This window comes from Rhipicephalus microplus, chromosome 5, assembly GCF_043290135.1.
Source record: "Rhipicephalus microplus isolate Deutch F79 chromosome 5, USDA_Rmic, whole genome shotgun sequence".
Taxonomy (NCBI): domain Eukaryota; kingdom Metazoa; phylum Arthropoda; class Arachnida; order Ixodida; family Ixodidae; genus Rhipicephalus; species Rhipicephalus microplus.
In genome coordinates, this window is record NC_134704.1 from 26,869,760 (window position 1) to 26,885,793 (window position 16,034).

The following is a 16,034-nucleotide window of genomic DNA, read 5'->3' on the forward strand; positions in this document are numbered from 1 at the left end:
AAGCCAACTACGCTTTTTTCACTTGGTTAAGCTATGTACTTTTGTTCGAATAATCCGGATCAAAAGATAGTGTTGTAATAATGGGCATAACCGATTTTTTTGCTATCACAGGAAAACACAGCTGATATGCGCATACTGTACCGCCAGTTCTACATACAAGAAAAGTGTACAAAAAATGTATCCTCACATATGTACTGACGTCTCGGTCAATCGCGTCACTTACTGAGGGGAATGCTTCACTCGTTCATCTAGATCTTTATTAATACACAAAATAAAGTGGCACCGCACAATATTAGAAATTTCCTCACTCATAGTCACTTAGTTCAGTGTGTCCTTTCTATATTAAACTTCAAACTTGGTTTGAGGATCAAAAAAAATCCGCAATAGCCAGTATATATTACGTTTCCATCTCTCTACTTTTTATTTAATATCCTACTGTTCAATAATTTTTGCCTCGTGCTCACATAAAATACTCGACGCAATTTTAACGGACACTGGCAGTCCTGTAGTAACTAAATCGAAGTCTCATCTCACATTGCTCTAGCATTCCGGGTGCATCAAAGGCATCTCCGAAAGTCAGACGAAATTTTTTTGAAATCGGGCCATAACACCTACAATTTACGCACACTTGACATCGGGCCAGTTGGTCTATATAACACTAAAATTGTTGCTTTTGACTACCGCTGTCATTTTCGGAAAATGTTATCCGAACAGGCTTATACTTTCTCATACATTCTCGGGGAAATTTTACGGAATAAAGCTTTGATATGAAGCATTCAGAATCGATTTGAGGAATTCCACTGAGTCTTCTCTACACACGCACAATTGAATGCCGGATCATAGATAATTTGATGTACTGATTGAAATATGGTATTTCGCTCGTCTAGTAACCCTAATGACATCATAGTACAGGCAGGAGAGTAACAACAAAAGATTGCAATTTTTAGGGGCTTTTTTCTTTGTTAGCTACTACCAGATGATCGCAACACACAGGCCACGTAATGCCTGAAGGGCATTAATTGTTGTCTTTAACTGCAGTTTAGTGATTATGACGTAAACTGAGGGTAAGTCAAATGGACGAAAAACCACCTATTCCATCGCTGCGATCACAACTCAAAACTTTCGGTCGATGAAATACTTTGACTAGCGCCTACGTCCGGACGCACTACTATTTTTGGCTCATTTGCTCTCAAAACGCGGTCATTTCGGCAATGTCGCAAATCTACAGCATCCTGCTCAACGAGGGAAGCGACGCAACAGTAGAATCACTGCTCTCGGTGGTCATGCGGCAGAAAGATCAAATCAGAAAGTAGCTTTAAATCGCACCACAGTAAAAAATGTAATATGAGTGGCACGTTTCGTGTTATGTTCATGCTCCCAAATAGCCACATGTTTTACTAATAAAATGTTTTCGCTCGTTTTAATAAGCGAGTTTCATTACAGAAAAACCCTGTCCACTGCCACGCTGGGTTCTAAAAAAAAAGCGCACGGTTTTAGCAATCTTCTGGAGATAGCCGTGGCTTCCGCAAGCCTATATCAAGGGGAGCGTCTCAAAAAAGAAGAAAAAGAAGAAGAAGAAGAAGAAGAAGAAGAAGAAGAAGAAGAAGAAGAAGAAGAAGAAGAAGAAGAAGAAGAAGAAGAAGAAGAAGAAGAAGAAGAAGAAGAAGAAGAAGAAGAAGAAGAAGAAGAAGAAGAAGAAGAAGAAGAAGAAGAAGAAGAAGAAGAATCCCTTCGCCATGTAACTAGGATAGCAAAGCAAAGCAAAGCAAATCTCTTCGCGTTCCGAGGTAGCAACCAAAACACTGAAATGCCGATGGACACGTCTCGAAAGAAACTGTTCTCTGCTGTAGCGGCATCGGCTGCTTCTGCCAGCCTTGTATTCCGGCATCGGTAAGGATCAGCTCTGACGCCCGGAATAAGAACCTTCGTCGCTTCTGAGGTCGCGAAAAGCGTAGCGCCAAAATAAAAAAAAATGAAACGCTAGCACAGCAGCTGGCGTCTATAGGAAATAAAGGAAGAATGGAAGTGTCTTGCGTGTTTTATAAAAAGAACGCCCTTTTTCGTAGGGAATCGAAGTCGCTGCAAGGAGCGAAAGTTGTAAACATGGAGCACCTAGAGAAGCTGAAAGCGATGCAAAAACAAAAAAAAAAACGCGCAAGAGACGCATTTGACGCATTGTTTCTCTTTTTTTTAAGAAAAGAAGAGCTTCCATCTCAGTACTGCAAAAAATTAAACTTTAAAAATTAGAAAGACGGCGAGACGGAAGCTTCAAGTGCGAAACCAACCGGTCGAGACAATGCGTCCTCCATGTCTATCTCCCCCCCCCCCTTTTTTTTTTGGTCTCTACGTGTACCAATAATTTCGCATCGAATTTTTATCACTGTCAACATCGATGTTCCAACCGGTGTAGAACGCTTGTTCCTGTTTCCGTTTTTTATTGGCAAATTCAAGAGATGCGAAGATGTTTGTTCTCATCTCTGCGATCAAGCGCTTCGACTTTTGCAACTCCCCTCTAAAAGCCTTCCGAGCAGTTAACTCTATAAAACTACCAGCCTTCCTTTGAATTCCTTAACTTGCAATAGTAGTTTACGTTGTGACTTTCATTCTGACTCAGTTTTTGTTAAAATATGAGAGAGTTTCGTCTATATCATTTGGACCGCAAGTGCCTGACACATCAAATGTTAAAGGAATGGTCCTTCATTCCTCGATATGCGCCTTGTAGAGAGGAAGCCTTATGATAATTTGAAATCGAACAGCAATGTATCGGCTTTGTCAAATCTTTTTTTCTAATTTTTACACAGAACTAAACAAAGATAGAACTCAAACTTGGTGCTCGAATCACAGGCAGGCGAATAGGTATACAGAATACTGTTTTTGAAGATGCTTTGAGAATTATTGAAGCTTTGATCGGGTGACACTTCGAACCTTGAAATTAAGAACTCTGACCTACTCACTCGAAGATAGTGGAGAGTGCAGTAATGGTAGGCTAAACCTGCAACTTTAGCTTACGCAGTTGTTCAATTGTACATGATGTGATGGCGTCGGCGCCCTCCAGTAGCGCGTTCGAAGCGTAATACCACTTTTCAAGTTTCCGTGTTATATATCAAGTTCGTAGACATGTTAGCTGCCTTTGGGTATGTCTCATCTACCACCCCATCCTATCTGTTTTCTAAGACATTAAAGTTAAATTTGTAAGTTGAAGTGAAGTGACCATCTGGTTGGCTCCTTCACACTGAAGAGAAAAGAAAGCTAGGAAATCAGTGAGAGAATATGAAGGTAATCCGTCAACGCAGATACCATCAGACCCACTAACTAGCATCTCATCCTTTTTTTTTCAGAACCACTTTGTAGTGATCTACCCCGCACTCATTAATTCTCTCAATATAGTCCATAGTTTCACATGATCGTATGCCAGCTGCATTTCTGTACACACCCGTCTGACATAGTAATTGAGGCTGATGGTCCATTCCGGTACTTAAGCTGCATTCAATGTTTACTTTCGTCATCTCGTAATTATATGATTATTTGACCATCGAAACAAACCACTAAAATTGCAATGGGAAACGGCACCCTTAATGCGAAGGTGCACTGGCCTAAATCTCTCGTAGAGTGTACCCGCATGCGCAGGGCAGTGTGGACATGTCGACCTTTTCGACGGCCGATTAAATGCCGAACATGAGTTATGGCAGCGTATTTCCGTAAAGCTTAGAATCCGACGTATATCGCAATCATAATTCCATTAGTGGCTTAAGCAACAATTAGGCCGTCCCGTTTGTGAGGCACGTGTGCTCGCATAATACGCTTGCGATGACGCCGAATGGTTTATCGGTCGTGTGAATTCCGTCTCAGACTTGAATCCTTAATTGTTCCGTCTGCGGTGAGGATTACCAGGAAAATCATGCGTGTATCGATCGATTGATATGTGCGGTTTAACGTCCCAAAACCACCATATGATCATGAGAGACTTCGTAGTGGAGGGATCCGGAAGTTCCGACCACCTGGGGTTCTTTAACGTGCATCCAAATCTGAGCCCACGGGCCTACACTATTTCCACCTCCATCGGAAATGCAGCCGCCACAGCCGGGGATTCAATCCCGCGACCTGCGGGTCAGCAGCCGAGTACCTTAGCCACTAGACCACCGCGGCAGGGCTGCGTGTATTGATTGACCAGCAGGGTCCTTCGAGAGAGTAGAACTACACTGTGCAACATTTCGGTGAAGGTGGAATGCCCATGTTTGTGGGATGTCAGTGCTCGTCACAGGCGTAGGCAGAATTTTTTTTTCGGGGGATGGGAAGGCACCTGCTTGATTTCGGAAGGGGCACCTTCTCGGAATAGTCATTTTTTGCTCTGTATGCTAAGGCGAAAGAACAATTTAGGGGGGGGGGGGGGGGGGGTCTTGGGCTTGGGTTCGAGGAGCCAATCCCTTGATACGCCACTGGCGCATGTTAAATAACATCATCATCATCATCATCATCATCATCATCAGCCTGACTACGTCCACTGCAGGACAAAGGCCTCTCCCATGTTCCGCCAGTTAACCCGGTCCTGTGCTTGCTGCTGCCAATTTATACCCGCAAACTTCTTAATCTCATCTGCCCACCTAACCTTCTGTCTCCCCCTAACCCGCTTCCCTTCTCTGGGAACCCAGTCAGTTACCCTTAATGACCAGCGGTTATCCTGTCTACGCGCTACATGCCCTGCCCATGTCCATTTCTTCTTCTTGATTTCAGCTATGATATCCTTAACCCCCGTTTGTTCCCTAATCCAATCTGCTCTCTTCTTGTCTCTTAAGGTTACACCTACCATTTTTCTTTCCATTGCTCGCTGCGTCGTCCTCAATTTAAGCTGAACCCTCTTTGTAAGTCTCCAGGTTTCTGCTCCGTAGCTAAGTACCGGCAAGATACAGCTGTTATATACCTTCCTCTTGAGGGATAGTGGCAAACTACCTGTCATAATTTGAGAGTGCTTGCCGAATGTGCTCCACCCCATTCTTATTCTTCTAGTTACTTCAATCTCGTGGTTCGGCTCTGCGGTTATTACCTGCCCTAAGTAGACATAGTCTTTCACAACTTCAAGTGCACTATTACCTATCTCGAAGCGCTGCTCCTTGCCGAGGTTGTTGTACATTACTTTCGTTTTCTGCAGATTAATTTTAAGACCCACCTTTCTGCTCTCCTTGTCTAACTCCGTAATCATGAGTTGCAATTCGTCCCCCGAGTTACTCAGCAATGCAATGTCATCGGCGAAGCGCAGGTTACTAAGGTATTCTCCATTGACTCTTATCCCTAACTGTTCCCATTCTAGGCTTCTGAAAACCTCCTGTAAGCACGCGGTAAATAGCATTGGGGAAATTGTGTCCCCCTGCCTTACACCCTTCTTGATTGGTATTCTGTTGCTTTCTTTATGAAGCACTATGGTAGCAGTTGATCCTCTGTAGATTTCTTCCAGAATGTTTATATATACTTCATCTACGCCCTGATTCCGCAGTGTTTGCATGACGGCTGATATTTCTACTGAATCAAACGCCTTCTCGTAATCTATGAAGGCTATGTATAGGGGTTGGTTATACTCTGAGCATTTCTCTATTACCTGATTGATAGTATGAATGTGGTCAATTGTTGAGTAGCCTGTTCGAAATCCTGCTTGTTCCTTTGGTTGATTGAATTCTAATGTTTTCTTTACTCTGTTAGCAATTACCTTTGTAAATAGCTTATATACTACAGAGAGCAAGCTGATCGGCCTGTAATTCTTCAAGTCCTTGTCATCTCCTTTCTTATGTATTAAGATGATGTTAGCGTTCTTCCAAGACTCTGGTACCCTTCCCGTCAGGAGACACCTCGTAAACAGGGTGGCTAGTTTTTCTAACACAATCTGTCCTCCATCTTTCAGCAGATCTGATGTGACCTGATCCTCACCAGCAGCCTTGCCCCTTTGCATGCTCTCCAAAGCTTTTCTGACTTCTTCTATCATTACTGGTGGGTTGTAATCGGGGTTACTGCTAGTTCTTATAGTATTAAGGTCGTGGTTGTCTCGGCTACTGTACAGACCTCTGTAAAACTCCTCCGCTATTTTAACTATCCTATCCATATTGGTAGTTATTTTGCCTTCTTTGTCCCTTAGTGCATACATCCGACTTTTGCCTATCCCAAGTTTCCTCTTCAATGCTTTGACACTTCCTCCGTTTTTCAGAGCGTGTTCAATTCTCTCCATGTTATACCTTCTTACATCGCATACTTTACTTCTATTAATCAACTTCGAAAGCTCTGCCAGTTCTATTTTGTCTGTTGTACTTGACACTTTCATGATTTGACGCTTCTTAATTAGGTTCTTCGTTTCCTGGGAAAGCTTGCCAGTGTCCTGTCTAACTACCCTGCCTCCAACTTCCACTGCACACTCCGTAATGATACTCGTCAGATTATCATTCATTGTATCTACGCTAAGGTTGGTTTCCTCACTAAGAGCCGAGTACCTGTTCTGCAGCGACACTCTGAATTCCTGTACTTTCCCTCTCAGTGCTAACATAGGAAGGTTCAAGTTTCACGGCGCCCTCCTCTGTAGTGTCTCTCGTAGTCATATAGTCGTTTTGAGACGTAAAATCCTGTATATGGTGCCGTACGCTTCCACCATGGCTCCGCGCTTGTCATTGCTACGAATGTAACACCATAGAAAATTCTCCTGCCACAGGGCACTGCAGTAGCCTGTGTTGTGGATGCTGAGCCTGTCAGCGTCACGCCACTTAAACCTGCCTCTACCAACGACCGTTCTATGAGTGAGCCTGAATCATCCTCTCCCTTCACTGCCCTTATCAGTGATGATTTAACACCTATGCAGGCGCAGCAGTTGCTTGCGGTATTAAAGAAGCACGCCGATTCTTTCGACACCTGCTCCTCGACGTTATCAATATTATCAGAGGCAGGACTCATAGTTGGGCTAGTTGGTGATATATTATGGGCAGCAACAGCCCATAATGTATCTTTGTGTATCTTCTCTTCGTTACGTGAGTTTGTGCGCTGTTACTGCCCATAACGTTATTATCAACTACATAGCAGGACAATTGGACGATCGGCCACTCTCTATGCAGATGCTACTGGAACCCCGTCCTCGCCTTTCGCCGGCTCAGAAAGTATTCAAAGCTGTCTTGTGCTTTTTGAGGACTACAGGCCTACGTCACAACCTTTAAATTTGTGTAGAGCCACCGCTGTATACGCGCCAGCCGATTGACTGACATTCCTCTCTTTTTCTCTCTCTCTCTTTCTCTTCTCTTTCCCCTCTATCTCATCTTTATGCCCCTTCCCATTCCCCCAGTGTAGGGTAGCAAACCGGGCATGTGCCTGGTTAACCTCCTCGCCTTCTCTCTTGTTGTTCATCTCCTCCTCCTCCACATAGTAGGACGAGCGATGACGCACAGTAACTAGGGTTTCTTAACTATGAAGTTTTTCGGTCCTCACGCTATCTGAACGCGTATTAACAATAATGTCTTATGCTATGAAAACTTTCGTGAGACGGTATTTCAGCCAATCACGATGCGGAACATATTGTTAGTGAAGCCAGCTGTCCAATGATAAAATGCGCTTACGAAAGAAAAGCTTCTGGATTCGTCACCTGGTTTCTCTTAGAAATTTTATTTGTGTTTACTTAAACTTCAAGCTTAGCCTGAATACTATGAGCCAGCGGATTGTCACTCTATGAAATGGAAGACTTTCTTCTCTTTCCCCACTCTCAATTTACCCCGCTCTTATTGCTAATTCGTCAGAATTTTGCAGAATATAAATGAAAAGGAAATGAAACATCGTTCATAAAAACGTGCCTTCAATACGCCCAATCAGCAATTTATATCACTCCACAAGTGCCGCTCTCCTAAAAAAAAAAACTGTCATTCGTTCTATCGCCAGCGCATGATTGACAAATGGCGCAACAAATTGAGTGTCGTCACAAGTTCATTCGATCTCTATTCTACGGAACACTAACTGGATTTTCTGCGAAACATCTTCAAACCATCAAAAAGGCGGGTGCCCGCTATATAGCCACGTCTGAACGCGCCAGAGAGGGCAATGCATGAAAATAGGTTCATCCACGTGTTCCGAAAATCCTTTGACAGCGTAGACGTTCCGCTGCATAATTGAGCAGTCCTCTGCTGAGCACACGTATACAGTCGACCACTTTGCGTGGGGCCTCGTTATGCAGCATAATGGCACAAGAACGCGTCGCCTCCCAGTCGAGCATTCACGCTCTGAGACCTCCGCTGCTTCACTTCTATCCTTGTGTCCCGTATCGCAAGGATCGGCGCTATAGGCGTAGGTACTGTCGTTTTTCGGTTCCCTAAAGTGGATTGCTCGCGTGTACGATTCTGAGTTGCCGGTCATGGCTCACGAAGGCGTGGGCTGGCTGCCCCCCCCCCCCCCTGTCCACCATTGTCTCGCCTCACTCGGCAACGGACGCTCGTCTAAACGTGTGCTGGCGTCAAGGAGCGTCACCTGGCGCCGACCTCCGCGTCCCTGACAATATTCCGCGCATCGAGTAAGTGCTGTGGTGACGCCAGCACCGCCTGTCCCTGTTGCGAAACAAGTAATACGTAAGCGCGCAAACGGGGAGAGACAATGTTCAGAAAGCGAGGCGGGCAATACAGAGGAGCGGTCATTGTTGACTTCGCCTCGAGTGCTCGGGCCGATACCTCGTACGCATCTAATTGCGTGCAGCGCCAAAAGAGCTACGACATGTTTTGAGACACATAGTGCCACAATTGAAAGAAGTGTCAAGCATTCTGAAGTGTCCGTGCTTCATCTACAATGCCCTTAATTCAAGCAGCAGGGCTTGGAAATTCATGTTTATTACCTTGGTACAGATTTGTCTGGCGGCGTCCGCGCTTACACTTCTTCAAAAATGAAAAATCATTGGTGATAGCTTCTGTCATGACAAACGTTCGTTTGCTTTCTGCCGCAATTTCCTCTACTCAAGTTGATTCTGATAGTGCTGTTGAGAAATGTTCGTACAGAAAGCCGGTTAGCGTAAACCCGTCAGCTGCTGGCATTCATTCATGATCCGCACCGTATAATATAGTTCATGGATACTGGTATTAACGCAACTGTCCGCTCAATCATCGTGGTTGACTCGCCACAACTGATGCAATAACGAATTCGATTGAAAATAACAAAGGGAACTGCTATTGTCTCACTCGCTCCCCTGCGACACTCGGGACTGTTTGACACCGTGATTGCGCGGCGCATTGCTTATAGCTCTAGGCTGTCGGATATTTGTCTCGACAAATACGCGCACACAATGTCGAGTGAGGCTTCATATTTGCCTACGAATATGAACCCAATGGTGTCCCCGTGTCGTGCGTCAACACTTAATCTCCGTGTGTTGATCTTACTAGACAAAACGCAGCTGCACAGGTTTTTCACCGTGTGATTGGCTAACGCGAGTTCACACTGGCGCGGCGCTGCGCTCATTTCGATGCGGGGACGAAGTGCTACTGGGCGCGGAAGGCGCGGGCATTATTTATCGCGTCCCCGACGCGCCCTCGTCACGGCTCATCGTGCTCGTGCTCGCCGTTCGGCCCCGTCATTGTCGTCGACGCCATCACTCTTTCAGGAGCGGGTCCGTCGCGCTGGTGCCCGCCGCCGTCGTTTGCTCAAGCCCCGGCGGGACAACCGGAAAGAGACTCCGAGTGATAAATTAATCGCGAGCGTGCGCCCCCCAAAACTTTCAATTGCCGCTCGACGTTTCCCGCTGTTGGCGAAACGGCTGAAAAATACCCTCGTCGCCACTTCCGTCCTTACCTAAGGAATGGTCTTTATGCACGAAACCCTGGATCGCGCGGAAAACAAAAAAAGCATTGATCGGTGTTCTGACATGGAGTCGAATCCTCGTTGAGCCTCGTACACGTGTTAGGACGTAGACATAAGGACGAATCTGTGTTATTAGTTTCTCGCCATTGTTAATAGCCAGTAGTGAGACTTTGAAAGCATGCATTGCCTAAGCCGACTTCGTGGATCAAGCACTCCCATGGGACTCGAAGCTAAAAAGCCTTGTTCTCTTTATCTTTTTTTATCTTGCGAATAGTGGCCGACGAAGACTCGCGTTATATTGAATCCCACGCCCACTTTTTTTTAGTGCTTTCTGACTCTTTTTGTCTGGTTTACTTCAACCTGTCTGCTCTCGCGAAGGCTCTGTGAGAATAGACAAACCTGCGAAGAAGTTCGAAAAGAAGCCTCCCGAGGCACGTAAGGTGGAACGCCTAATTGTATTTCTTCCATCGGCGAAACCAACAAAACCAATTTATCGTGCTCTGTCGATCTACATGGCTGTGAATGTGGGACTGTAGCACACGTCGTTGAGAGACAATAGTGTCTGCAGATCGCTCCCGCAAGGTCCCCTCCTTTTGTGTTCTCAGAAGGTTAGCGTGCGCGGTCGTGGCGCCTCCGAACGACTGGGTAAACACTCAGTGAACGAGGGTAGAAGCCATGCGGCTCGTTTGCCTCGTCCTTTTTGGCGGCCTTCTTCGATAGAATGTAGATGTTCTGCCACTGACTAGTGACGTGAAGTGTAGTGGAAGATAGAGACATCGCGGTACTAATCCTCGCGAAAAAAAGGGCATATTTCCTGACACGCGGTAAGCCCACTGGCTAATCTCTGTGGTACGACAGCGAGGGCTTTGGGCTTGTCGCGGAGCTCGTTCAATCGCTGGCTGCGTTCTGACAGCAGATCTCGATTTGACAGCGCCAACCGCATCCTCTATTTTACTGCACCTATCTACGTCGACTGTTTGTAGCAGTGGCCCACCGTTTGCTCGAACCCGCACAAGTGTCGACGCTTCGGTCACGAGTGGCCAGGCGTTGCAAGCTGTACAAGAATTATGCGGCACGTCGCTGGAGAATGTGCCTTTGCATTGTACAACACGACGTTTCATTCAGAACAGGACTGCTTTGACAAGGGTGCAATTCCACTGGTTGTTTCTGAACATCCAATTAGTCTAACGTTGATTTGCACTGAACTGCGCGTTAGGATGATTCGAATTCGGGTGGGTATACAGTGTGAGACAGTTATCTGATCACAACCTTCAATAGTAATGTAGGTATGTAGTAAACGACTTTATTGATTCAAGAAAGAGTTGTGTGAGCGGGCGCATGGGGAAAAGGTGTAGGAAGAAGACGCGTGTATCGAGGCAAACCTAGAAACTGAGCGAGAATTGTGTGGCTGGTGAGGGCAGCTACTAGCGCATCTGCGTCTACCTCGTCGACTAACGGCATATATATGACAAACAAAAGTTGTTGATTTTCTTATATTACGCAGGAAATTGATGTGATGCATCTTAGAAGAGTAAACTTAGATCAGAAAAGTGCCTTTTTCATCTTCCTCAGCATGTTCCTCTCCAACACTGACATTGTTGAGACGTGTCAGAACTATTTCTTGCAGGTTAAGTTCGTTTCGACGAACTTCGCAACATCTGCTCGAATATCATCATCTTACGGAGAAATCACTATAGTCGCTAAAAATCTATTGGCTCAAGTATATTCTGTCTTGAAGTAATATGGTGACGTATCGAGCACAACCGCTGTGATTCCTATCATGGTGCAAAAGCCTTATTTATTGTCAAGGCGTCATGTCGGTGTGCTAGGCTGCGTGCTTTTTCTGTGAGTGTCTTTAGTCGTAATATCCCCCGCAGGATGCCTGTGCTCACGTTTCCTCCACCCCCCTCCCACCCCCACGTCCCCGCGTCACTGTCGCTGAGAGACATATTTGTGTGGCGCAGAAGTAATCCTGGCATCGCTTGTTTCTTTGATTGAATCGCGCCTAGACGCATGAATCGGGTTTCCCGCTCGCGACGTCCCTCATGATACATCCATTGAAAGTTGAGCCGCCTCTCCTGCGTCCTGCGACCATTGAAATGGTCAACGCATCCGTTGCTGAAGCCCTCCGCACGACAGTCCAAACCACGGTCGTCAACGCCGTTCGTGCCGCCGTAACAGAAGCCTTCGCAACCGTAGACTCACGCCTAACGAACATAGAGACACGGTTCTCAAACATGGAAGCCACCGTAAACAACACCGTAGCCGGATTAGAAGCACTCAGAACTGCCACAGACACCAGTTTTGCAGTAATCAAGCAAAGCATGGCCAGAGCACCAGCTATCACACGCAACCGAGTGACCTCTCACTCTTCCACCCAGCACAGCGAACCCACGACGGCCTCAAGTAATGCTCCAGCTGCTGCATCATGGCCAGCACCCACTTGACTATATGGCAGTGGAACTGCAGGGGCTTTCGTAAAAAGAAAGCCCACCTGCAGCTACTCGTACAAGAAACACAACTGCCCAATTGCCAAACGCCTCCAGACGTCATCGCACTACAAGAAACAATGGCTTCTGTCTCACTCCCTGGTTACATCGCTTTCCAACAATTCACCGACTCGCACAACCAAGAAGCCCCAAGTACAGGCACGCTCGTCCACAAGAGCCTCACGGCGAAACAACACGACTTAGAATTCTCGGACATTCCACACACGGTCGTTGAAATTCTTCCGCGAAAACGCTCACACCAATCAGTCTTCATCCTCAACGTATATTGCGCACCCCGGGCACGCGCCGACGACTTCAACCTGCTCTTCCAGAAAACCACATCGCTTTCTCGAGGCGCACAACTGCTTATACTGGGCGATTTCAACGCCAGGCACCCTGACTGGGGCTACCTGCAGGCGAACAAACGAGGCAAGAAGCTATGGCAACTCGGTCAGGACCTCCGGCTCACTCTACTAAATGACCTGCAGCAGTCACCAACCCGCATAGGAAACAGCGTGTGTAGGGACACGTCACCCGATCTCACATACTGCAAGAATATTGCGCAGGCCAGATGGGAGAACACCTGTCAACTCGCTGGTAGTGACCACTACATCATTGCCATCCAGGTACAGACGTCCGCTGGCAAGAGAGTACACAACGCCCTCGCTCAAATCACGGAGTGGCCAAAATTTAGAGACATCCGTGAAAGTGAAGCCCCAGAACGCATAACAAACCTCAAGGAATGGACAGCCTCCCTAAACGACCACGTGCGACGCACAACGCGCGAAAGTAAAGCAGCAGAGGAAACACCTGCCACAGACTCTCGTCTTCTCCACATGTGGGACGCACACGCCAGCCTGCTGCGCAGATGGCAGAAGCAGCGCTACAATAAGAAATTGCGTCGCCGCATACAGGCCCTCTCTGAAGAAATTGAGCGACACAGTACCTACCTCGCCCGCCAACAATGGGGCCAGCTGTGCAGCGGACTCAACGGACAGCTAGGCAACAAGAAGACGTGGCACCTGTTACGCCACTTACTGGATCCCGACGACTCGAAAACAGCCGCACGGCACAGACTTAAGCGACTTGTCCACCAACACCCCGGATCAGACGAAGATCTACTAATTGAACTGGCGGACAAATACATCAACCAAGCCCATCAACCAGCGACACCGCTACCACCCTATGAAGGTAAACCAAATCCAACTCTTGATGCCGACATCACAGAAGCCGAAGTGTATGCAGCCATTCTAAAGCTTCGCACAACTTCGGCACCAGGTCCAGACGGCGTCTCGAACAAAACAATCCGCAACCTAGACGCAAGGTCAGTAACTGCCCTTACTGAATATTTCAATGACTGCTGGCATGCCGGAAATATACCAGAAGAATGGAAGCACGCGAAAATAGTGTTTATACCAAAGCCCGGAAAAAAGGCAGACTTATCAAATCTTCGCCCCATCTCGTTAACTTCATGCCTTGGCAAACTATTTGAGCACGTGGTCTTGGCTCGGCTAGAAACACTTGCAGAAGAGCAAGACCTTTTCCCTCCAACCATGCTCGGTTTTCGCGCCCACTTATCTACTCAAGACGCCCTCGTACAAATCTACCACGATTTGTTGAAAGACCCCGTACGTGCGGGCACGCGAGCAATGCTAGGCATAGACCTACGCAAGGCGTTCGATAACGTAACACATGAAGCGATAGCCCAGCACTTGGCTTCAACAAACCCTGGGGAACGTATTTACAACTACGTGTGCTCTTTCCTCCAAGGCCGTACTGTGGAACTTTCCCTGATTGACAGCAACGCCACGAAGAGACTTGCCCTATCCAACAAAGGCACGCCACAGGGAGCTGTTCTTTCACCTTTCCTCTTCAACCTTGTAATGAGCCAACTCCCACAGTTACTAGACTGCATACCCAATATCCGACACACCCTATACGCGGACGACGTGACGGTATGGACCACTACTGGCTCCGACGGACAGATCGAGGAGGCACTGCAACGTGCTGTGGACACAGTGGCCGGATACGTCGCGTGTGCAGGTCTCGAATGCTCAGTGGAGAAATCTGAACTCCTCCTTCTTCGTCCTCCTGACTACCGTAAGGTTAAACACCCGCCACTACCAACCATCACTCTCAGAATGGCCGGATCCGAAATACCGATAGTGCAGCACATGCGGGTACTCGGCCTTCACGTACAAGCCGGCAGGGGCAATACCGTCGCACTAGAGAGGCTTGCGGTCACCGTCACTCAGACTGCCCGTCTGTTAGGAAGAATCTCCGCGCGGAAACACGGCATGAAAGAAAAGGAACTTCTCCAGCTGTTAAACGCCTTCGTAACCACAAGAATAACTTATGCCTTACCGTACCTACGACTCCTCCAGGCTGAAAAAGAAAAAGTAGACAGACTTATTCGCACAGTCCACAAGATCGCTTTGGGCCTCTCCCGCACCACATCGACCATGCACCTCCTCAGCCTTGGAATTCACAATACAATAGATGAACTTATCGAGGCTCACCGAACTGCACAAATTGAACGATTGCGTGGTAGTAAAACCGGAAGATGGATACTTCAACGAATCGGAATTCCCTCGTCACCAAGCGGACAAGACTTGATCTCGCTACCGCCTCTCCTCAGACAGCGCTTCATTGTGCAGCCGCTGCCGAAAAACATGCTGGCCGGCATTCATGACGGTAGACGATCAGCCCGCGCCAGAAACCTTCACAATACCTATGGTACGAACACAAAAGTGGCTCACGTCGACGCGGCAAGCTACCCAACCCCCAAACAAGCCTTTGCAATCAACGTCTCGTCGAAACGTACCCCAGTCGATATAGAGCCTACCACGAGGTGCGCCGGCTCCATACGCACACAAGACCCAACCGAGGCCGAAGAAGCTGCCATAGCACTCGCCGCAATGGCCGGTTTTGAAACAATTATCAGTGACTCCAAATCTGCTATCATCCGATTTGCCCGGGGCACTGTTTCCCCAACCACGGCGCGCATCCTCCGTCCTCTGCCCCGAGCGGCACGCAACGCCTCAGGCGACACTACTGCCAGCAGCACCGACGATGACGATCCTCGTTTAATCCAACTCATCTGGGTCCCAGCGCACGCAGGAAACCCGGGCAACGAAGCCGCCCACAGACAAGCTCGAGGACTCGTATGCCGAGCGGTGGGCCAGACTTCGGACCACGATATCGAAGCAACTGAAGCACTCATCACCTTTCACGACATCACACAGTACTACAAGCTATCAAGGCAAACCAGACCACCCCCACACCCGGAACTAAACAAAGCTCAACAAATCACTTGGCGGCGGCTTCAAACGAACTCATTCCTTCCCCGTACATATACAGGCACATATACCCTGCCTTATTCACATCTACGTGCACCCTTTGCAAGACCCAGACCGCAACCTTGGATCACATCATCTGGGGATGCAGCAAGGACCCTCCCCCACCAAACCTCCTAGGACAGTCACCTTCAAGTGAGGCCTGGGAGAGAATCCTCACGACCACAAGCCTGGACACCCAGCTCCGGGCCATCAAACGCGCTGACGAGGTGGCGACCAGGCATGGCCTGACAGCCCTCGCCACTTAGGAAACCGTCAGCTGCCTTAATAAAGTTGTTTACTACTACTCCTGCGTCTCCCATTGGCTGGTGAGCGAGTGCGCACTGCGTAGCTATACTTCGCAACATGACCCCGTCTTCTGGTTCTTGGTTATTTTCCGCAGAGCCTGAGACCGCCTCGC

The 16,034-nt window shown here is 47.7% G+C and overlaps 1 protein-coding gene across 2 annotated transcripts in view; it reads left to right on the forward strand.

Annotated features, from left to right (window-relative positions):
* Window positions 1–16,034, forward strand: part of LOC142817695 (suppressor of lurcher protein 1-like) — a 238,064-nt gene that overhangs the window by 136,101 nt on the left and 85,929 nt on the right. The window lies entirely within an intron of this gene.